The sequence below is a fragment of the Lactuca virosa genome, chromosome 8, assembly GCF_052849685.1.
Source record: "Lactuca virosa cultivar CGN04683 chromosome 8, Lactuca_virosa_CGN04683_v6, whole genome shotgun sequence".
Classification (NCBI taxonomy): domain Eukaryota; kingdom Viridiplantae; phylum Streptophyta; class Magnoliopsida; order Asterales; family Asteraceae; genus Lactuca; species Lactuca virosa.
In genome coordinates, this window is record NC_136433.1 from 150,640,348 (window position 1) to 150,664,345 (window position 23,998).

Here is a 23,998-nt window from a genome sequence, read left to right on the forward strand (position 1 = left end):
TCTTAGTCATGATCAAGGGATTTCCTCATAATTCTAGTGCATTGAACCTTGGAATCTTTTGTAAGTTTTTTATTAAAACTCCACAACCTTTACTAATTTAGTTGATATTTAGGTGATGTTTGTTTTTTCAGAGCGAAACGTCTACAGCCTGGGGGCATATCTACAAACCTCTGCAGTATAAGACGTGGACCAAACGTCTGCAGTACGTAGGAAGAAGACTGTTTGTTTTTTAACGTTCTTAAGCTGCTGAAATAAATAGAAATTTAAATAAATAGAAATTTAAATAAATAGAATTTATAAACACACAATAAATTTTCAATACCAAAATTTAAATCATTACAGTCTAACAATATTGAAATAAAATAACAATTGCAATTCAAGACTCGGTTTAGTAAACGTATTTTACTAATTATATAATTTTTTACAGCCTTTTGTTAACCTTTTTTAATAACTATTTGAAACTAATTTACAAGCCTTATAAAAAAAATACAACCTATTGAAGCCGGAAAAATATAGAAGTTTTGGACATTATAAAAATTATAAATAAAAATGTTTAGGAAAAACATAAATTGTAAAATAAAACATTTGAAGCTTTTTTTAAAGCCTATAAAAAGGGATTGTCTTTTTTAAACACTCTAAATAACATTTTAATTGTTTAAAACATTTTTATTTTGTTTTATTTACATTTTTATGTTGTAAAAAAGTTGAGGAAATATGTAATTTTTTAAAAAGACTTGTAAAAAAGTTTAAATATGTTATAAATAAAGATTGTAACAAAACTTTCAAATATTATGTAAAAAAGTTTAAAATGTTATCAAAAAATTTCTAAATATTATAAAAAAATATAACGGACGTTATAAAAAAGTTGTAAAACAGTAGTAAAAAAGGTTGTAAAAAAGTCTATAAAGATCAATAAAAAGTTTGTGCAAAAAGTCTTTAAATTGTTTTAAGAAGTTTAAAAATAATAATACTGAAAAAAAAATTTGGTAAATTTTCTATAATAAGAGTCCATACCAAAATTTTAGGTTTTTATATATCTTTTTTGTTTTGCAGAGGTCTGCAAGAAATGTCTTCCCGCCCGAAGACATTGGTCTAGGTTTTTTGGCGCTCAGATCCTTTCGCATCTATAGTCTTTTAAAAACCAAACAAATTTCATACTCCGCAGACATAGATGTCTTCCCGTCTGTAGACATAAGTGCTCAAAAAGACATTTTTCCAAAAAAAAAACAAACAACACCTTACTTAGTATATTTTTGACCAAAACAATTTGGCACCCACCGTGGGGTCATGGTGTTATTCATCATCAAAATGTTATCATCCGAATCATCTCTCAAGTCATGTATACTCTACCCATCACATGTTCAACCTCGATGCCTTCACAAGTTTCCAAAATGCCTTTTGCATTTGTACCGCCAACCACGAATCCTCAGACCAGGATTCCATAATATATCTCAAGATCATCGTTCACTTCCGTTGGGAATGTTGTCCGACATCCTGATATAGGAACTCCTCAAGAAATCCTGATTCCGATTTCCAATGATGAGATCTTGACCACTCTAGGTCAATTAGTAGAACACATGAGGAAACACTATGAAAACAACTGAAGTTTTCGAAGAGAGATGGACCGATTAGGAATTCCTCAAGCAACCCATGTTCTGATTTTCGTCATCCTATGCTCCAAGGATTACTCCTTTGTCCCTTAGAAACCTGAACTTTGATATGGAAGTATCTTCATTGAATCATAACAAAGATCTAATCCCTATAGAAAGCGTTATAACAACATATCACCTCACTATTACTATTTGACTACAAAATCCAATACACTTGGATGGAATTTTCGCAAGTGTAGAAATTAATAAACTAATGATGTGAATGAATAATTAATATTAGAAATAATACATGAGATAAAATGTTGAAATTTATAGCAAAAGAGAAAAGGTCATAAGTATTGTTATAGTGATAACAGTAACGTGATAACAAAATAAGAATGGTAATATTGACAAGCTAATAAAATGGTAAATTAGTTTTCAAATGATGAATTGGTGGAAAGTCCAGAAGATGCACCAAGGGATGGAGATAAACTTGCTTGAAGAATCCTTGAACTAGAACACCTTCTTCTTTCTTCAAAAACCATAAGAACAACATAAAAGGCTTAAAAGTGGAGGAGATGAGATTAGGCTATGGTTCAAGGCACTTGGAGGTGATGGATGTTGAGGGTGGGAGATACCCTACCCATCACTTCCTTTAAATAGGGCCCCAAGCCCGAAATCTAGGGTTTTAAGCCTTAGAAGTCACCAAGTCGTGGCCAATACGTGACCACGTCGTGCCCTCTTAAAAATCACGGCTCAAAAGACGTTGGCACCACGTGGTGATTCTCCTTCACTACGTCGTGGCCACCAAAAACACACAAGATTAAAACATAAAACTCATACCTGAAAATCGAATGTTACATCTCTCCTCCACTTGAATCAGATTTCATCCTCGAAATCTTCTACTACAAATAACTAAGGTTAATTCTCTATCATCTCATCCTCAGGTTCCCATGTCCATTCGGAACCCTTCTTGTGCTGCCATTGCACATTGACCAGACCCACCACCTTGTTGCACAAGGTCTTTGTCTTTCTGTCAATAATGGCAATCGTTCTCTCTATATTGTTCATGCTCTCATCAACATGAAAGTCATCTAAGGGTACCACTACACAATCATCAACTCAACACTTTCGCAACTAGGAAACATGAAAGATGGTGTGTATCTGAATAAGCTTCTTATGGAGATCAAACTGATAAGAAACCATGCCTACTCGAGCAATAACCCTGAAAGGACCAATGAATATCGGGCCCAACTTTCCCCGCTTCTGGAACCTGATGACACCTTTCCATGGTGACACCTTTAGAAACACGAAATCTATAATGGGTTTTGAGCACTATAACAATCATATGGTGCACATACAACCCTAATGCTTTGGATCTAAGTTTTCTCAAATTATACATGGAATTTTTGTTTATCCAAAGAATGAACCCTAACTAGTATACAATTTCGAGATTTACAAAATAAAACAAGTTAGATGAATACCTCTTTGTTGTAGCTTGTAGAACTTGGCCTTTCAAGAGCTTAGTACCTCAAATGTGATACCTCAAATAAGTCACAAACACCAAGAACAATGGAGGATAATGAGAGAGAGGCTAGGAGGCACCAAAAATCGGCTAGGGTTTCTTCTTGGAAGTCTTGGCCGATTTTAGGGGTGCTAGGGGTTACATTTATAGTGTAGAATTCCTAGGGTTTTAACTTGTAACCCCTTATTCATCATGGACTCTTCACATTTGATAGGCCCTTTGGACTAACTCTTCATGGACTCTCACATAGATTTAGTCCATCCCTAATCAACATGGATCATTAGCCCAAACTATATGTATTACTGATTTACCTAATCAGTCCCCGTTAATTTAATCAGTCTCTTTTCATCACTAAATTAATTCCAAATTAATTCCTGATCAATACCAATTAAAAATATGATTTCTCAATTAATATATTATTCTTATAATATATTAATAAATCACAAATAACCTCTTTCTCAAATATCCATCCTATCAAATTGCTCCGGTGAAGGCAACCCAAAAGGACCATGCTACTATCGAGTCAAGTACATGCCAATTATAATTATGGGCTTAGACACCTAATCCAACAATCTCTAACCTGAAACTCGAGATTGGAATGATGCCAGTCAACATAACTCTTATGTCTACTCTGTCCGGTGTGTATTCTACTATGAACATGTTGTATCAACTCCGTATTCTTGAGCAATACCTCAGTACTCCCTGTCACAGGCTGACCAACCTCACCCCAATAAATCGGGATTCTACATTTCCTACCATAAAGCAACTCAAAGGGAGGCATACCATTGATGGTGTAATAGCTGTTATTGTGGGAGAACTCATCTAAAAGAAGATAAGTATCCCAGCTCTCTCTAATATCCAAAACACACACCCGAAGCATTTCCTCTAGAGTCTAAATGGTCTGCTCGCTCTAGCCGTCAGTCTGTGGGTGGTAAGCAGTAGTAAAATGTAATCGAGTACCCAATTCCACATGAAACTTACTCCAGAACCTGGAAGTGGAATGAACATCACAGTCGGAAACAATAGAAACAGGTACACTGATATGGGCATATTTAGTTATAAAATTCATGCATTATCTTAATACTTTATGTTGCTTTGATCTCATTTTGTGGACAAAAGGTACTTAGTTATCTTAATATTTCAATTTCAGCAACAAAAGACATGATCGGGTGAAAAAGCAAGAGGACTAAGTGATTCGAAACTTCGAGATTGAAGACTAAAGAAAGAAGGCTGAAATATGAAGAAACTCGACGAGTTGACCCTCAACTCGACGAGTTGGTCAGAATTTTCCCGATTCAAGGATGCCTTGTCGTACACGCTGTATACGCGGATTATCGAAAAAACTTGTCGAGTTGGTCATGAAAACTCGACGAGTTGGGTTGATTTTTGGTAACTATAAATAGAGAACATCTATGCCCGAAACCCTAACACTTTCTGGAGGCTAGCTGTGATTATTGAAGATCAGAAGGGTTCTTGGAGCTTCAGTTTTCGAGATTGCAACCTAAGAGACAATTTAGAAAAGATCATAGGCAATTAATTATTCTTCTTTTCTTAATATTTGTTTTGAACCATGTTTGAATCATTAGATTTTGAGTTTAGGTTGTTACTTGCTGTAGATATGAGCTAAAAGCTTTATACTTCTGTTTGGATGAGATAATCTTATGAACATGGTTTGATTGAGTGGTTGGATTAATATTGATTTGGTTATTCATCTTGTTAAGCTTGTTAAAGATCCTTATGTATTGATGATAAATATTTTCTGTTAATAAGTAAGTTATTGAGTTGCATGAACATCTTCTTGATTGCTTGAATCATATAGTTTTGTGAGCACAAGATTGTATGCCTAGGAATAGTGAACATGAAACTAGGGTTAACTAGAAAATATATAAATCAATGTGTGAGCATGTGTGATGAACAACCACATATGAGTTGATTGAATTGAACAAATTTGATTAGCTATTATTACAAGTCTTACTTGATACGAACTGAACACTAGGAAACTTGTTAGTTTAATCAACTGGCCACTGTTTGAATTAACTTGTCTACTAAAGGATTGGTAATAGTGAACATGAACCCAATCACATTAGGAATCGGTAACCATTGATATATTGATCCATTGCACTTGCCACGAAATCAACCATAGGAATAAGTGAATCAAATCTGAACATAAGTCTCTTTTATCATTGAATCTAGTTTTCCTTTCTTATTCTTCTTAGTTGTTAATTGTCTTTGTTGGAGTGTTAATTGATTATTTAAGTTTCTAGTCTTGCAAAACAAGATAAACCTCCTCTTTTATTACTTGTTTTATTTAGATAATATTAGTAATAATCTTAATTGTTTACCGTTCCCTGTGTTCGATACCCTACTTACCTGAACTATATTACTAATCGATATGTACACTACCTTTCGTGTGTTTATTTTGTGTCTAAGTTAGTAGGATTAAAACTACTGCATTCTACACACATCATACACCATAACGTGCAACTACCTCCTTAATGCTGATCTCGACCAACTTCTCGTCGGGTGAACTCTCCTGAATCGGGATGAAGTGGGCGCTCTTGGTCAACATGTTGACAATAACTCATATCGAATCAACCCTATGTGCCATTCTTGGCAACTTCGTGATGAAACCCATATTTATCTCCTCCCATTTCCATATGGGGATGTCCAACGGTTGTATCTTGTCGTGGGGTCTTTGTTGTTTTGTAACGCCCGTGTTTCTAGGCTAAGCATTAGTATGATGATGTAATAGTTATGGTCAACAATTGTAACCTATTTTGAAGTAATAAAGAAGAATTATTTGACTATTATGTGATTTATCTTATTTATGTGCATTAAACGTGCTTATAATGATGTAATAAATTAAGAATAAAAATAAGTGTAATTAATAAAATAATAGATAGACCCAATATCTATAAAGAAATTTGTAGTAGTCGTGACAAGGATTCCGGAGATATAAAGAACGCCGACATCAGACTTATAACGAATAAGTTATGACTTGTCGAAGTTTTATGACAAAACCGGCACGACGCTATGTGACGTAAAAAAATAAGTTTACGATAAAGTACTTTTTAGCCTTAGCGATCTAAACAAAATTCGTAGTATACGTTAAACCGAGAGCGTGCAAAAAAAGAACGCCCCAATCTGACTTCGTATGAGGAAGTTATGATTTTTCTAAGATTTGGCAAAGCAATATGCAGCCCGAAATTCGAATATTAGATCGACCGATTTTTAGCTGACACAAGCTAAAAGAGAATCGAAGATCTCGTTAATATGAGCTCAACGATAAAAAGACAGACGAAAACGAACGTCGGGTGACAAAGTTATGAATTTTCAACGGACTTTACCTGTCTAGGCCTGTTAAAATATAACTTTAAAAATAAAGTCAAAACTAGCTAACGGGGTCTAAACGAAAGTTGTATAATATGTCTCCACCTACGCATGGATATAAAGAATGTCAATAATGGAGCTCGTATGTGAAAGTTACGGAATTTAGAAGTTGGAAGAGCTTGTTGCGAGGGTACATGTGTACGCCCCACGTACACAACATGTACGCCCCGCGGTCTCGCATACTCGGCTCAGAAGTGTCCACATCGCCCCATCTGAAATTCGCCATCTTTCCCTCGTACGCGCATCATACCCTTGTACGCCCAACGTAGTTCAAGGTTGGCGCCTATAAATAGCATGCGAGGGCTGCCACCAAAACTCACACCATAACCCTTCTCTCTCTAACTTCTCTCTAAACCTCTCCCAAGCCTTAGTACTTCCCAAGTGCTAAGAGGCGAGTCTTGATGCACCAAAAGGCTCCGATAAGAAGAGCTTTCGGCTCGGAAGTTCTGCCCCAACAGAGCCCGCTTCCTAGCTAAACCTCTTGGTAAGTGAGTTATGCTTACCCTACTTTAAGTATAGCTTATCTTTAAGTTTATTATTGTTATTATAAACTTATAAACAATATATATATATATATATATATATATATATATATATATAAAGTGTTATTATAATCTCTTTTAACTACTCGCGGTACGGGGAATCTGGTTTGAAGGGTCGCATAGGGTTGTTGGATTTCAGAAGTGCTATAATGCCAAAATGGTTCTGCCCTCCGGTGTTTCATGTCTGGCCCCTGTCTATACATTTTGGTTGAAAAGTATTGTTTAACACTTATAAAACAATATCGCTCGTAAATAGTCGCAATAAATATTAGACTAAAATCTAGTGGTAATGATACTAGGTTTCGTTGAAGGAAAATAGAATTATTAGAAACAAAGCGATGCCCAAGTTGGGAATCATCACTTTAACAAGTGAGTGCATAGTTACTTTCATCTTACACATAGATATAAAGTATCTAATATAAATTATGTGCTATGTGTGCATATTATTTGTGTTCCTGATATCTATGTTGGATGAACGATTTATACATGTTTTAAATCATTTAAACTGTATATGTATTTTATATCAACGAATATGTTGGGTAGAACATGGGTAGATGAAATAGTTGATGTGTGATGAAATAAAATAATGAGAGGCGTCGATGTTTATGATGATCTAGTCATCTAGCGGAGTATAGATGACGAACACAGACTCTTCTAGACAGTCTAGTGGTACGCTAGCAGGCTCACAACCTGTAGGTGTTTGTGAACGATGTGTTCACCGGTGTACTCCATCCCCCTCATGGTTTCCTTATGGACATATATTGCTGAGGAACTCCCTTAGCAGTAGTGTCCATCCCGATGAAAATCCTTAGGCTAGGTCCCTTGAATTAGATGCTTTAGGGACAGAAAGTGAGGATAACAGGAATGGGTAATCGAGTTGATTGGTTTGATGAAACAAATAAACTTAATTAATGTGGGTTGAAAACCCTATGTGCTCACCAGGCTCCCAAGCCTGACCCACTCAATTTCTTGTATTACAGGTAATGGCACAGGAGCATAGATGTGATGATCGGATTAGAGTTTGTGGATTATAGGCCAGTAGATATAAATAAATGTTGTAAGGCCTATGTTGTTTCGGTTTATGCTTTTGATATGTATTGACATTGACATCCCGAGGTTTTATAATAATGAAATACATTTCTTCGGAAATGCTTTGATAAAATCTTTATCATATTTTTGGTAACAAATTCCGCAACATTTTTCTTTAAAAGAACAATATGAATTTTGAAATAAAGCATAAACAAATCGGTCTTTTATGGCCGTGAAAATGGGGATGTTACATGTTTGGCCTTGACTTTTCAGAAAGTTAAGCACCACTCCACATACCAAGCTATCTCCCTCTTCATACATGGCCAACAGTAGTTAAGTTTCAAATCCATGTACATATGCATATCGCCTGGTTGGATCAAAAACTTGGACTTGTGCGCTACCTCCAACAATGTCTACTGAACCCCACCAGAAACAGGAACCCACACCCTACCACACTGATTCAACACCCATACCCTGCCAAACTGAGTCAACAAACCCCATCTATCAGTGATAAAGGTAGAAATCTGACCTCTGATCTTCTATTCCTTCCTATTCTATTCCTTTAAGCCCTCAATTCGCGCTTCTTTGATCCAATTCAATAGTGGTTAAGTGATGATCATCCTAAAGCATATGTATCTAAAATGAGTGCTAGCTGCCTTGCTACTCAAGGCATCAGCCACTATATTGGCCTTCTCATGATGATACAAGAGCTCATAATCATAATCCTTCACCACATCCAACCACCTACTCTGCCTCATATTTTGTTTTAGTTAATCCATCAAATATATCAAAATCTTGTGGTTCATGTAAATGGTACACCGGAACCCATAAAAGTAGAGACGCCAAGTTTTCAGGGCGAAGACCACCGCCCCCGACTCTAGGTAATGACTAAGATAATTCGCCTCATGAGGCTTCAAATGCCTTGACGCGTACGCAATTAGATATCCCCTTTGCATATTTACTGCACCCAAACCCATATTCAATGCATCATAATAAACCATAAAATCATCCACAACCTCAGGGAGGGTCAATGTTGGAGCCTCACATAACTTTTGTATCAGTGTCTCAAATATCGACTGCTTCTCAATCCCCGATAGAAAAGTAACATTATCTTCGTCAATCGGGTTAAAGGAACTGCGATCTTGGAGAAACCCTGAATGAATCTCCCACTGCATCATGACCATGATCTTGGCTAGGTCGACCAAAATACCGTTCAGGTTGACGACGTGACCCAAGAACTACACCTCGCTGAACCAAAACTCACATTTGGAGAATTTTGCTTAAACTTTCTCCTTCCTTCGAATCTCAAGAACCTCCCTCAAATGCTCCTCGTGTTGCTCCTTCGTCTTAGAATAGACCAAGAAATCATCAATAAACACAATCACCGATCGAGCCAACATCGAGGTGTAAACCCGGTTCATGAGGTCCATGAACATTATTAGTGTCTTAGTGAACCCAAATGGCATCATGCATCATGAAATAATAATTTCCATAATGAGTACTGAAGGTTGTCTTCTAAATATCCTCATCCATGACCCTCATCTGATGATAAGCCGATATCACATCGATCTTCGAAAACCAAGATATGCCCTGAAGTTGATCAAGTTAATCGTTGATCCTCGGGAACAGATAACGGTTCTTCACCATCAGCTTGTTCATCTGCATATAGTCAATACACAACCAATGGGACCCGTCCTTCTACTTCAAAAAAAGAATGGTATCCCCCCATATGGAGCTACTCGGCCTGATAAACCCCTTTTTCCAGCAGCTCCTGAAGCTGCATGGATAACTCTTACATCTCAGGAGGTGCAAGACGATAATCTGCCTTATCTATCGAAGCCACACTTGGAACTAGATCAATTTCAAACTACACCTTCCGCTCAGGAGAAACTCTCAACATATCCTCTGGAAACATATTAGGAAAATCCCGAACAACAGGCATACCCTCGATAGACTTCTTCCCCTCAACCTGTGTATCAACAACATAATCCAAAACCTCGAACATTTGTGCTCCAAGTATCTCCTAGCTCTTGCAGCTGAAAAAATGTTGGATCGCCTCAGGCTACCTCACTATGAATAATTAGTTCTCCCCCACTTAGGGTTTGAACTTGTACTAGCTAATGCACACAGTTGATCAAAGCGTCGAACCGACTCAACCAATTTGTGACACTTCTTTTTCTAGAGTAACCCATAATTTTTGATTAAGTGATAGTGTAAAATATTGTATGTGAATATATATAACAATGAGTACCTTTATAACAGATAGTGTTTTAGGCCAAAAAGGGTACTTTGGTCATTTATAGTAAACTGTAACTTTGAGTAAAAACTTCTATGTGTATGATAGATGGATTATGCAATTCTAAAGTACAAATAAGTTCTTAATGAAAGTGATTAATGAAATAAGAATGTAAAATCATGGACAAGAGTCAAACAAGAAAAGTCCTACAAAATAGTGATTTTCTAGTTCCCACGACGTGGCGTGGCAAGTTCACGCCATGGCTTGAAAGCGGTAAAGGGTTGACGTAAATGAATAGTGAGGGCAGTGCACTTTTGGAACTCCACAACATGGAGAGAGTTGGACCACGACGTGGGAAAGTAGAAGTCTATATTCTGTCATGACAGAAACTTTTAGTGACGGAGTAGATTTGTCACGAATAAAAGGAAAACGACGATGTAGTGAACAAATTATCCCACGACGTGGAAAAAGTATTGCCACGACGTGGCGATGGTGATTAACGAAAAATATAATAAAATGAACGAGGGTTCTTTTATCCTTCATTTTTTCTTATGTTCGTTCTAGAGATATGAAAAACGAAAGAGGGGTGATTTTGTGTATATCCTAGTAGAAGAACAAGAAGAGATTAAGATAGGATTATCAAGGTATCATCTATTACGCCTAGAATCAAAGTAAATTCTATGTGTTAATCAATCTATGATTTAGGGCAGAAAATGAGTTTGGGGTTTTGAAACCCTAGTTGTGTTATAAGATTTTTTAGTGAAATTATTGTGTGTAATTATCATTGAAAGTGATAATTACATGATTCTAAGTGTATGTAGTAATGATAGCAATCAAATTTGTGAATTTGGGGATGAATTGTTATGAACCCTAAAACTTTAAATTGATGATTTTGATGATTTGAGTTTATAATATGTTTAATATGAATACATATAGGATTAACATGAGGTATATGAATTGAATTGAGTAATTGAAACTTGTGTTACACATAATTGAGTATTATGGAGTTATATGTGGTGTTATTGATTTGAATAAGTCATAACACCTAACAATTATACCTTTGATTAGGTTTTGGCGAAGCAAGAGTTGGAACGGGATTTCACGGGATCAGAACAAGCTCTAATCAACCTCAACAAGGTGTGTAGTTCAAATTTAATTCACATTATAAATTTGTGATGTATGATTTGGAGTTTTATAGTCATTTTTATGTTGTTAGAAGGAAATTGGTGGTGATATTGATATGAGTATTATAGTATGACTTATAGAGAGCATAAGTCTATTGTGTTGAGAGTATAACTAGAGAAAGGTATCGTGATGGTGGAATAATATATGAGTTTTTATGATAAGTTCTTTTAAGATATCAAAAGTTCGTAATGTGTTCCAGGATGGTGTTATGCAAGGTTCTAAATAACGTATGGCGTCACTTGGCGGCAATGTCAAGCCTCATGATTTTTTGAGTCGTGGCGAGTCACGTCGTTTGTAAAGCGTGACTTAAGCCGTCAATTTTGTATATAATTAATAATTATATATATATATATATATATATATATATATATATATATATATATATATATATATATATATATATATATATATATATATATATATATATATTCTACTATTATTCATTTTTATGTACATATGTGACTTACGGCGACATTTGTTTTTCAAAGTTTGGTGGCAAATACAAGCCCTGGAGCCATGGCGAGTCATGACGGAGCCATGGCGAGCTTTTTAGAACATTGGTATTATGTTAATAATGCAAAATTTTGGAAATAATGAATTTTTTTTTATATTTTAAGCGATATTAATAAGCTATTTATTAAGATTATGTTTATTTCTACGAGTGTGATTGTGCTTAGTAGGAAATATTAATCAACGCAAGGGAAAGGCAGCGAAAGAGAAGTAGAAATTTGTTTATATTTACAATTATCATCTTTTGTATAAAACTTTGTGATACTAAACAGATATTGGGTATAGTTTAGTATGTTTTGTGTAATTTTGTTTTGTTTGTAAATATCAAACTAAAACCAATGTTTAAAGTATTATAACTGGAAAAAGTTTATGTGTATTTTGTGTATAAATATTGAGAGGATTATGGTTGTTACAAGTTGGTATAAGAGCAATAATTCAAGTGACCTAAATCCTTGAGTATGGATTTTAGACTTGAATTGTGTTACATAAGAGTGGTGATAGCCTGCAGGGGCATTTGAGTAAATCTTGAGTATGAGTAATGGAGTAATTTTGAATAGAGATGATTATGTACTTGAGTTACAATGTGTTGGAGAGAGATTAATTAATTTTTTTATTTTTGAAGATGGTAAACACTCGAAATACCATAGGTGGTGGTGGTGGTCAGAGAGGTGGTAGACCGGGATCACAAGGCTCAGTGCATCAGCCTGAACCAAAAGTAGCACCGGAATAACCACTTTATTTCTAGTAGACAATTGTTGTAGAGGTAGCAAAAGCTTTAAAAGAGATTATGCATACTATGATTGTAGCACAAATAGAGGCAGATACTAAATTGATGCATGATCGACCACAAATAGTAGAAGGACAAGGTGAAACTGGAGGAGGAGAAGGAACTAGTACCGGAAAGAAAGTTGGGTGCACTTATAAAGAGTTTATTGATTGTAAAGCTACTAAATTTCATGGAACTATTGATCTGGTTGTAGCTATAACCTGGTTAAATTACATGGAGAAAATGTTTTGAACGAGTAAATGTTCAAAAGGAGATAAAGTTGATTTTGTTACAAGTTTGTTTAAAGGAGAAGCTCACTTTTGGTGGGAAATGGTTTGTAGTACACTGGGAGAAAGTCTAGCAAGAACCTTGACATGGGAACAATTTAAAACTAAGTTCACTGAAGAATATTGTTCCAGTCTAGCTACAAAACAGATGGAGGAGGAGTTTGTGCATTTACAACAAGGAGTAAAATCAGTTCAGGCTTATACGGTTGAGTTTAATGAGAAAGCAAGGTCCGCACGAAATCAAGTGGATACCAAAGAAATAAATATTGATCACTATTTATGAGGGTTAAGAACTCAGATATGGTAATTTCTACAAACAAGTATCGTTACTACTTTTCGTCAAGTAGTGGAACTGGCTAAGAAACGAGAACTTGAATTATACCGACATGAGAAAGAAGAGGGAGTTGTAAGAAGTGAAAATCAACCAAAATGAAATGGGAAGGAAATCTAGGGGTAGATTTTAAGAAGAATTTCGGATCACAGTTCCAAATTGAGCCATAGAAAAAGGAATGAGAAATGGTGTGAAAAGTGTTGCAAAAAGCATACTGGAAATTGTGACGCTTTTCTTATGAGTTTCAAGTGTTATAAGTGTGGAAAACCAGGGCATATGGTGAAAGATTGTCCCAAAAGTAGTTTTATTTGTTTCAATTATGGAGGTAAAGGGCATATTTGTACGAATTGTCCTTGTGTTGTAAGGGTGAAACTGAAGATCAAAGTGGTGGGTCACGAGTTAATCGGGGAAATGTTCGTGAGCAGTAAAGAAATGAGGGGGTGTGCGAGGCCGCACTTTTCAAATCACGGTGCAGGAGGCTAAAGTGAAACCAGATGTCGTGTAAGGTATGTTCACTATGAACTCAATACATGTACATGTATTGTTCGATTCTGGAGCTTCTTTTTCGTTTGTGTCAACCTCGATTGTTCAAAAGTTGACTGCTTCTTTAAGCCCATTAGATGAAATCATTTTAATAGAAAAGGTAAGCGGGAATAGAGTTATAATTAAAGAACAATATAGAGAGTGTCGGTTAGAAATTTATGGGACTATTTTTCCTATTGAGCTAAAACCGATTACTACTCGAGAGTTTGATTTGATAGTGGGAATAGATTGGTTATCACTCAATCATGGTCATAGTTTGTGTGATGAGAAGGCGATAGTAATTGAAGCTCTATATGGTTTGCAAATCAAAATACAGGGTGAATATTGTTGTGAAAGAATCCTTATGATCTCAATGGAAAAAGTTTGAAAGGGTGTTAATAAAGGAGGAACATTATACCTTGCATATGCGATGCAATCAAATTTAAAGAAACAAGTATGTGAAGTGGAGATAGATATTTTCCTGTAGTACTTTCAGATGATTTACTAGGGTTATCGCATAATCTACAGATAGAGTTTGATATCGATTTAATACTAGGAGTAAGCCCTATAGATCGTACATCGTATCAGTTAGCCGCGTCAGAAATGGGAGAGTTGAAGATGCAATGGAAAAAGTTATTGGATCGTGGGTTTATAAGACCCAATTCATCACATTGGGGTGACCCATTTTATTTGTAAGGAAGAAAGATGGGTCAATGTGTATGTGTATTGATTATCGAGAATTAAATAAAGTCACAATAAATAACCGTTACCCATTACCGAGAATAGATGATTTATTTGATCAATTGCAAGGGGCGAAATTCTTTTCAAAAAATGATTTACGATTGGGGTACCATCAGTTAAAGGTACAAGAAAGAGATGTACCAAAGACAACATTTCGTACCCGTTACGACCATTATGAATTCTTAGTAATGCCATTTGGATCAACAAACGCACCCACGACTTTCATGGATTTAATGAATAGAGTGTGTTGTCCTATTTTGGACAATTTTTTCATACTATTTATAAATAATATTCTCATTTACTCAAAAAGGTAGGATGAGCATAAAATCCACCTACAACAAATATTGTAGGTCCATTGAAAATAGAAGTTATATGCGAAATTCTCAATAAAAGAATTTTGGCTGAAAGAGGTTCAATTTCTCGGGCATCTAATCATTGAAGCGGGTGTAAAGGTAGATCCTATAAAAGTCAAAGTTGTTATGGACTGGGAACCACCGAAAAACCCAAACGATATACGTGGATTTTTGGGACTAGTAGGGTACTACCATCAATTTATTGAAGGTTTCTCAACTATAGTGATTCCGTTGACAAAGTTGACACGAAAGACTAAGAAATCCGTTTGGCCAGAATTACAGTAGCAGGCCTTTTTACGTCTTAAAATGGTATTATTTGAAGCATCGATATTGGCCTTACCGCAAGGTGGATAAAACTTTATTGTTTTTAGTGACGCTTCGGGTGTGGGATTAGGACGTGTTTTAATGCGAAGAGGTAAAGTAATTACATATGCATCAAGAAAACTAAAACAGTAGAATAGTTTTATCCGACACATGATCTGGAGTTAGCAGCAGTGGTGTTTGCATTGTGTTTGCGTTAAAAATATGGAGATATTATCTTTATGATGTTAAATTTCATATATATATATATATATATATATATATATATATATATATATATATATATATACTAATCATAAGAGTTTAAAATACATGTTTGATAAAAAAAAAGTTAAATATGAAGCAACGAAGGTGGATGGAGTTATTGAAGGATTATGAGTGCGAAATATTATATCATCCCAGAAAAGCCAATGTAGTGGCGGACACATTAAGCCGAAAAGAGCAAGTAATTCGAGTAAGGCTTGCTCAAATGGGAATTTCTAGTAAATTACCCGATTTGATCCGAGAAGCACAGCTAAAGGCTTAAAAACTTGAGAGGATAAAAATAGAGAAAATGAAGGGATATATATCCAGATTGAATGATGATAGAAGAGGTTTGAAAATTTTTATTGGGCGAGTTTGGGTTCCTAAATTTAACGATGTACGAAAGATGATATTAGATGATGCACATTGCACTCAGTATTCTTTTCACCCTGGGAGTACAAAAATGTATTTTAGTTCGAAGTATATGTACTGGTGGCATGGAATGAAAAGAGAAGTGAGAAAGTATGTGGAAGAATGTCTAACATGCTTACAAATGAAGTCAAATCATCAAAAACCTTACGGTGAATTACAACCTTTACCAATTCAGAGGAGAAAATAGGACGACATTACTATGGACTTCATTACGAAGTTGTATCGAACCTCACACAGGTATGATTCATTTGGGTTGTAGTTGATCGACTAAGTCATCCCAATTTTTACCAATAAGCGAAAGTTATACTACTGAGAGATCAACCAAAATGTATATTGATGAAGTAGTAAGACGACAAGGAGCTCCTACCTCTATAGTGTCAGATATAGATAGTCGGTTTCCTTTAAGATTTTAGCAAATTTTTCAAGAACAAATGGGCTCAAAATTGTTAATGAGTACTACTTATCATCCGCAAACTAATGGGCAAAGCGAGAAAGCTATCCAAACGTTATACGATATGTTTAGAGCATGCATGATATATTTTGGAGGAAGTTAGGATGATCATTTACCTTTTAGTAGAATTTGCATATAATAACAGCTACCATTCGAGTATACAAATGGCACCGTATGAGGCCTTATATGGATAAAGCTGATATCTATTAAGAAAGTTGTAGGGGTCGTGACAAAGATTCCGGATATATAAAGAATACCGAAATCCGAGTTATAACGAAGAACTTATGACTTGTCGATGTTTCGCGACAAAACCGGCACGGCACCGAATGACGTAAAAAGTGAGTTTTTGATAAACTACTTTGTAGCCTTGGTGATTTAAATGAAAGTTGTAGTGTTCGTTAAACCGAGAGTATGCATAAAAAGAACGCCCAAATCTGACTTCGTATGAGGAAGTTATGATTTTTCTAAGTTTCAGCTTAGCAGTAGACAGCTAAAAACTCGAATTTTAGATCGAGTGATTTTTAGCCGACACGACCTAAACGAGAATCGAAGGTATCGTCAATAGTAGTACAATGGTAAGAAGACAGACGAAAACGGACGTCGGATGAAGAAGTTATGAATTTTTAACGGATTTCCTCTCCCGGTTTGTTAAAAATAATAATATTAAAATTAAATCACAATTAGCCGACAAAGTCTAAATGAAAGTTGTAGAGCATTATTTTACCTACGCGTGCATATAAAGAACGTAAAAAACGGAGTCCGTATGCGAAAGTTATGGATTTTAGAAGTTTTGGCTCAAAAATCGAGAAAAACACGAAATCCGAGAAATTTCGCATGGTCCGGAATAGGCCACATCACCGTCGCTCGTAGCATGCCACGTGTCCGAATTGCTGAGTCATCCGAGGCCATCTGGCAAGGCGTGTCGCACCATCCTCGCACCGCAGGCTTAGCCAATCAGTAGTCGCCCCGTGACCGATCTCGCTAAGTCATCCGAATCGTGGCACGTCCGAAGACCGATGCGTGTTTGCTGACTCCTCGCATCCGAAGCCACTTGCCTCGCCTCACATCGGACACCTGGCCTTCGCATCTGCTGCCGCGTGGAGTCTTCTCAGCCGTAGATCTCCGAAGCTCGCCCCTATAAATAGAAGGGTGCGAGACCTCCTGGGTAACTTTGGAAATTTGGCATTTTTCACCCTAAATTTCATATTTTAGCTATTTTCACTTCCCCCGAAGCCCCGATATCATTTCCAACACCCGAAACACGCCCCGAAGTGCCCGAGAAGCCCGGGAAATTTATCTTTTCGGTTTGAAGCTCCACCCTTGCAGGGCCCGGTTTTCAATAAAATATCTCGGTTTTATCGAAAACGATTGTTTTAGGAAACGAAGTGCTGCCCGATTATCGTCTTATCAAGTGAGTGTATATTCACTTTCATCTTACACATAGATATAAAGTATTTTATATAAAATACATGCTATCTGAATATAGATTATTTATTTATTTGAGATGGATGATGAATGAATGATTTATACAGGTTTTTAAATAAATTAAATTGTATATGTATTTTTATCTACAAATATGTTGGGTAAAACATGGGTAGACGAATTAGATGATGTGTGATGAAATAAAAATTGATGAGAGGTATCGATGTTTAAGATGATCTAGTCATCTAGCAGAGTATAGACAACGACCACAGACTAATCTAGATAGTCCAGTGGAACGTTAGCAGACTCGTAACTTGTAGGTATGTTTGAACTATATGTTCATAAGGTGTTCTTGAACTATATGTTCATTAGGTGTTTGTGAACTTCCGATAGTTCTTCTTTTTGACACTATTACGGTCGGGGTACGTGAGCGTACGGGAGTACTTTATTAGTATTTTCCCTATACTTTTTATTTCGAAGAGCTTTGGAGTCTTCGTTTCTTTTATGAAGTGATCGGACGAACTTCATGTGTCAGCGTTTCCTTTCACGAAGTAACTAAGGGAACTTCGTAGACTGCCTAATAAAGTGTGTCGGTAATAGACCACTACTAGGTATGTCTGGTGTTATGATGCCGGATAGGGTGAGTCTGGAGGTAAAATACCTCACGATATTCAGATCACTGCTAGGCAAGGTTCGATGTTGGATAGGGTGAGTCTGGAGGTAAAATACCTCACGATATTCAGATCACTGCTAGGCAAAGTTCGATGCTGGATAGGGTGACTCTGGGGGTAAAATACCTCACGATATTCGGACCACGACTAGGCATTGTTATCCAGATAACTACCCCTGACTTAATTGTCTTGTGGTTCTTTCTTTTACGAACAAAGGTTCGTGGTGAAACTTATTCCATTCCCCTCATTTGATGTCTTTATCGATCCTCGTTTGCTGCTAGGGAATTTCCGAAGCAGCTTCGTCAGTTGGTGGTTCATATCGATCCTTTAGGCTAGATCTTGTAAGATCACTGTATAGGATCAGTATGTGGGGATCGACGTTCGTTAGTGCTTATAGTATAAACCTCGGGCAGCGATGGACTTCGTACCTATTCCTTAGGATAATCCTTTGGAATGAAGGACAGATGATTCTTAGGGTAGATCCTTAAGATTAATGAAGATAATAGGGATGGGTAATTGGGTTGATTGTTTGATGATTAAATATAATAATTATATTATTGTGGGTTGATAACCCTATGTACTCACCAGGTTTCCCAACCTGACCCACTCAAGCTTATTTGTATCACAGGTGTTGATATGAAACTACTTTAGACTGAGAGATTTAAAAGAGATGTAGATCACTAGTGTAAATGAATGTAAGTTCTGTTTATGCTTATGTTTCTGTATGGACGACGACATCCCAAATGTTTTAAATGAATAAAATACATTTCTTCAGAAATGTTTTGATAAAGTATTTATCATGTTTTTCTGGGAACAAATTCTGCAACATCTTTTGGAAAATTATTCTAATTTTATTTTAAAAGCATAAACTAAATCGGTCTTTTCTGGCCGAGAAGTTTGGGGATGTCACAGTTGGTATCAGAGCATTAGTTTAAGCGAACTAGGAATTTATAGGATTTCTAGATTTAAACTTAGAATGCTAAGTGATGATCGTGTGATGAGTGTCTACCATATTTTAAGACACGAGCACTAGTATATTTTAGGAAAGATGCCTAAAATTATTTTATGTGCTAAATGTTATATGTTTTCCATATATGATATTATTTGGATCTATGGTCTGTTGCCGACCGGATCTGGAAACCTTATGTGTTTAGGATTCTAAGTGTATGATTACGATATTAGAACCAACATGTAAACATTTCGAAGTGATAAGGAGATTTATACGACTATCGTAAATAAAGCTTTCCTATCTTAAATTCTCGCCCGATACACCAAACGTCTGCTTGGGTGTACAAAACGTTATGGTAAAGACTCGTAGAGAATTGAGTAAATGGAGGAAATGTAAGGTTTATGATAGTGAATGACACCTATCGGAAGACATCGTAAGAGTTGCATCTTGCCTTTAGAATGCGTCTGATAAAATAACGGAACGTTTAAAGGAGTACGGTACGTCTGAAGTACACCTTCGATTGGCAGGATGATGGAACGATTGGTGTAATTCTTGAAGTTGTCCCATCGTCTGGAATTTCCATCACCCACTGAGTTGAAGTAGAATTGATGATTGAAGATACGCGTGGAAGAAGTCCTAGTAGAGTCTAGGGAAATTTTTATGATTATTTGAACACATCTGTATGTGTTAAATTGTTTTGTGATTTTAGGACTTGGGGACTGCGAGACAATACTTGGGACGAGTATGAGTAGGTGTGAATAGTAGTAGAGATCCATACTACTGGAAGCATAGGACTCACACTTGGATCAGGGAAAGTCACAAGGTTACCAAGAAGCTAGTAATTGATTTCGTTTTTGTTCAAGTATGACGTTACCATCATTTCGGTAATGACTAAGAAGATGATTGTTATTCCGACCCTAGTGGTCATATCAAATTGAATCCGACTACGATGAGTTTGTTACGTGGTTCAGAGAACCAAGTTCGATGTAGCATTTGAGTTAAGCCAAATTGAAGTGAAAGATGATCAAAGCGATCAATAGAAGTATCGCGCTCGTTGTTAAAGAAGTTGGTAGTTAGAAATCATACATGTTGAAATGTGATTGTATCACATTAGAACATGAAGGAAGGTATAGTCTGTTCTGGAATTTGTCTCTAAGAGACCTGAGTCTAAGCATTGCATTATACAATGAGAGATCATTACAACATGACCCATCGGTCTGTTACAATAAATGAAGGAAAGTACTTATTCTAAGAAGAAGAAGGAGTCCTCAATAAGAGTTTATTTTGTAAGTCAAAGGTTACGATTGAAAGTCCTACGAAGATCTGAAGCTTTTTAGGATTAGCTGGATATTACCGAAGGTTTATCCAAGGCTTTTCTTCGATCGCTACTCCATTAACAGCTTTGACCCATAAAGGAGCTATTTACACTTGGAATAAGAAGCATAAGGAAGCTTTTGAGAAGTTAAAGAAGAAATTATGTGAAGCACCGATTCTTTCTTTGCCTGAAGGAGTTTATGACTTTGCAGTTTATAGTGATGCATCTGGAGTTGGGTTAGGTTGTGTTCTGACCCAAAGGGATAAAGTGATAGCATATGCATCGAGGCAATTGAAAGAGCATGAAAAGAACTACCCCACTCATGATCTGGAGTTGGCAGCGGTAGTATTCGCCTTAAAGATATGGAGGCATTATCTTTATGGCACAAAGTGCAAACTTTTCACTGATCATAAGAGTCTTCAATATCTCTTTAATCAGAAGGAATTGAACATGAGGCAACGACTTTGGCTAGAGTTACTCAAGGACTATGACTGTGAGATACTTTACCACCCTGGTAAAGTAAATGTTGTTGCTGATGCTCTCAGTCGGAAGGTAACCCGTGAAAAGAAAAGGCCAAGAGCGTTGAGAATTGAAGTTGTCTCGACAATTGTGGAAAGTATAAAGAAAGCTCAAGAGGAAGCTTTAGAGAAAAATGACCGAAAGGAAGAACATTTGGGCAAAACGTTAATGTTCGGTACAAACAATCAAGGGTTGAAGGTATTCTAAGGTAGGATTTAGGTACCTAAGACGGGAGGAGTAAGAGATCTTCTGATGGAAGAAGCTCACAAGACCATGTACTCGATTCATCCCGGCAACACAAAAAAAATATAGGGATCTAAAACCCTACTACTGGTGGCCGACGATGAAGCTCGATGTTGCTAAGTATGTGGCCGAGTGTGTAACATGTGCTAGGGTTAAGGAACAATAGCAGAAACCATATGGGAGTTTAGAACCTTTACCTGTACCCATGGTTAAATGGGAAGACATCACCATGTATTTGATGGGTTTTTGAGCATTCTAACACTTCCTAAGTGTACATGCAACCCTAATAACCTTGAATCTATGTTTTCTCTACATACATGCAAATTTCTTTTCAAGGTTATTTCCTAACTAGCATGGCATGGGGATTACATAGAACATAAAACTAGTAGAAATACATACCTTGTTGTTGCTTGGATTCCTTCAAGACTTTGTGAGCCTAGCACCCCAAATGTTGTGCCTCAAATGCTTCACACAACACCACAAGACTTGGAATAACTTGAGAGAATACTTCTAGCACTCAAAATCGGTTATGCCCTCTCTAGTAACACTAGGTCACCATTTTGCTAGCCATAGGGTTCCTTTTATAGTGTTGTCACAATTAGGGTTTACACATGAATGCCCTTAATTGTCATGACTCTTGATTTCTCATGACCCATGGGTTTGTAACTCCCATGGACTATCCATGGAGCTCCATATGGTTATAACCAAACCCATAAACCATGGATCATTAATCCACCATAAAAGAATTGATGATTGTCATAATCAACCCTATATATTTAATTAGTCTCACTTTGATCACCAAATTAATACTAGATTAATACTTGATCAATACTAATTAAATAATACTATTATTAATATATTAGAACTTATAATATATTAATAATCATAAGTGCCTTATTCTCTCATCTAGTCTATCCAAGTATTGCAATGCCATGCAACCCAAATGGACCATGCCGGGTCGGGTCAAGTACATACCAAATAAAGTTATGGACTTAGACACTATATCCAACAGTCTCCCACTTGGATAAGTCTAATAACTATATTTGCAAATATGACTTCAAAATCCGACTAGCAATCGTAGCTCTTTCAAAGTCTCTCAGAACTGAGATGATGATGATACGCCATTTAAGATAAGTGATCATATAATCCTCTGTTCTCATGATATCAGCCGGACAAACACATGGAACATGGTCTTACTTATTGTCCATCATTTGTTTCTCGATCTCTGAGTTGTTTCGACATAGAACTAAATTGAACACATCAATTAGGTTCTGACCGGGCCCGGTACATAAGTCAAAACCAAATCATCGAGGGGCCCAGATATCGCTTCTATTTCTAGAAGGAACAGATAAACTTCGACTGATATGCTTGTACTAACTACTTGTTGAATTATTCACAAAGGCACGTTTGATGACATCGAGTTACCAATGCGTTTTCGTGCAATCAATGAATAACCAACTCATAGTCAACAACTCATATCTCTAGGTTTGAAGATTTATATGATATTACCGTCTCACGATCACTCGAGATAAATTCCATGAAGTGATGCAAGTGAGCGTGGGTTGGATCCAATACTCAGCCCTTATGAGTACTCATGAATGTTGTAGCAACCATTGCATTGTCCAAAGCACTTTCAGACAAATCATACAAGCCAAATTCATGACAGTCTTAAATCAATACTTACTTCCAAAGTTTGACTGACTGTGGATGGTTTGAATAATAACATAATTATTCTGGAAGTAAAAACATGCAAAATTGAAACATAGTAAACAATCAACACAAGATAGTAACACCTTACTCATAAATAAATAACAACTTTTATTTATCATCAAATGTCAATTACATTTTACAAGTTTCAGGAATCTAATTATTGAAACTAATATCATCCTTCAGCCCAATGCGCCTCGCATGCTGTAAATGCTTAACCCTGCTCAGTCCCTTCGTGAGGGGATCTGTCGGGTTCTCATCTGATGATACCCTCTTAGCCACGAGGAGTCCTTCTTCTATTCGATGTCTGATGAAATGGTATTTTCTGTCAATGTGCCTAGATCTCCCGTGATCTCTCGGTTCCTTAGCCAAAGCAACCGCACTTTCGCTGTCACAGAAAATTTCCATTGGCTCCTTTATAGCTGGTACAACTCCAAGGTCTCCGATGAAGTTCTTTAGCCATATCGCCTCCTTAGCTGCTTCACTTGCTGCTATGTACTCTGATTCACAAGTAGAATCAGCTACTGTCTCCTGCTTGGAGCTTTTCCAAGTAATTGCCCCTCCATTTAGGATAAAGACCCAGCCTGACTGAGAGCGGAAATTATCCCTATCAGTCTGGAGGCTAGCATCGCTATATCCTTCCACTCTCAAGTCATCACTGCCTCCGAGGATAAGGACCCAATCTTTAGTCCTCCGCAGATACTTGAGAATGTTCTTTA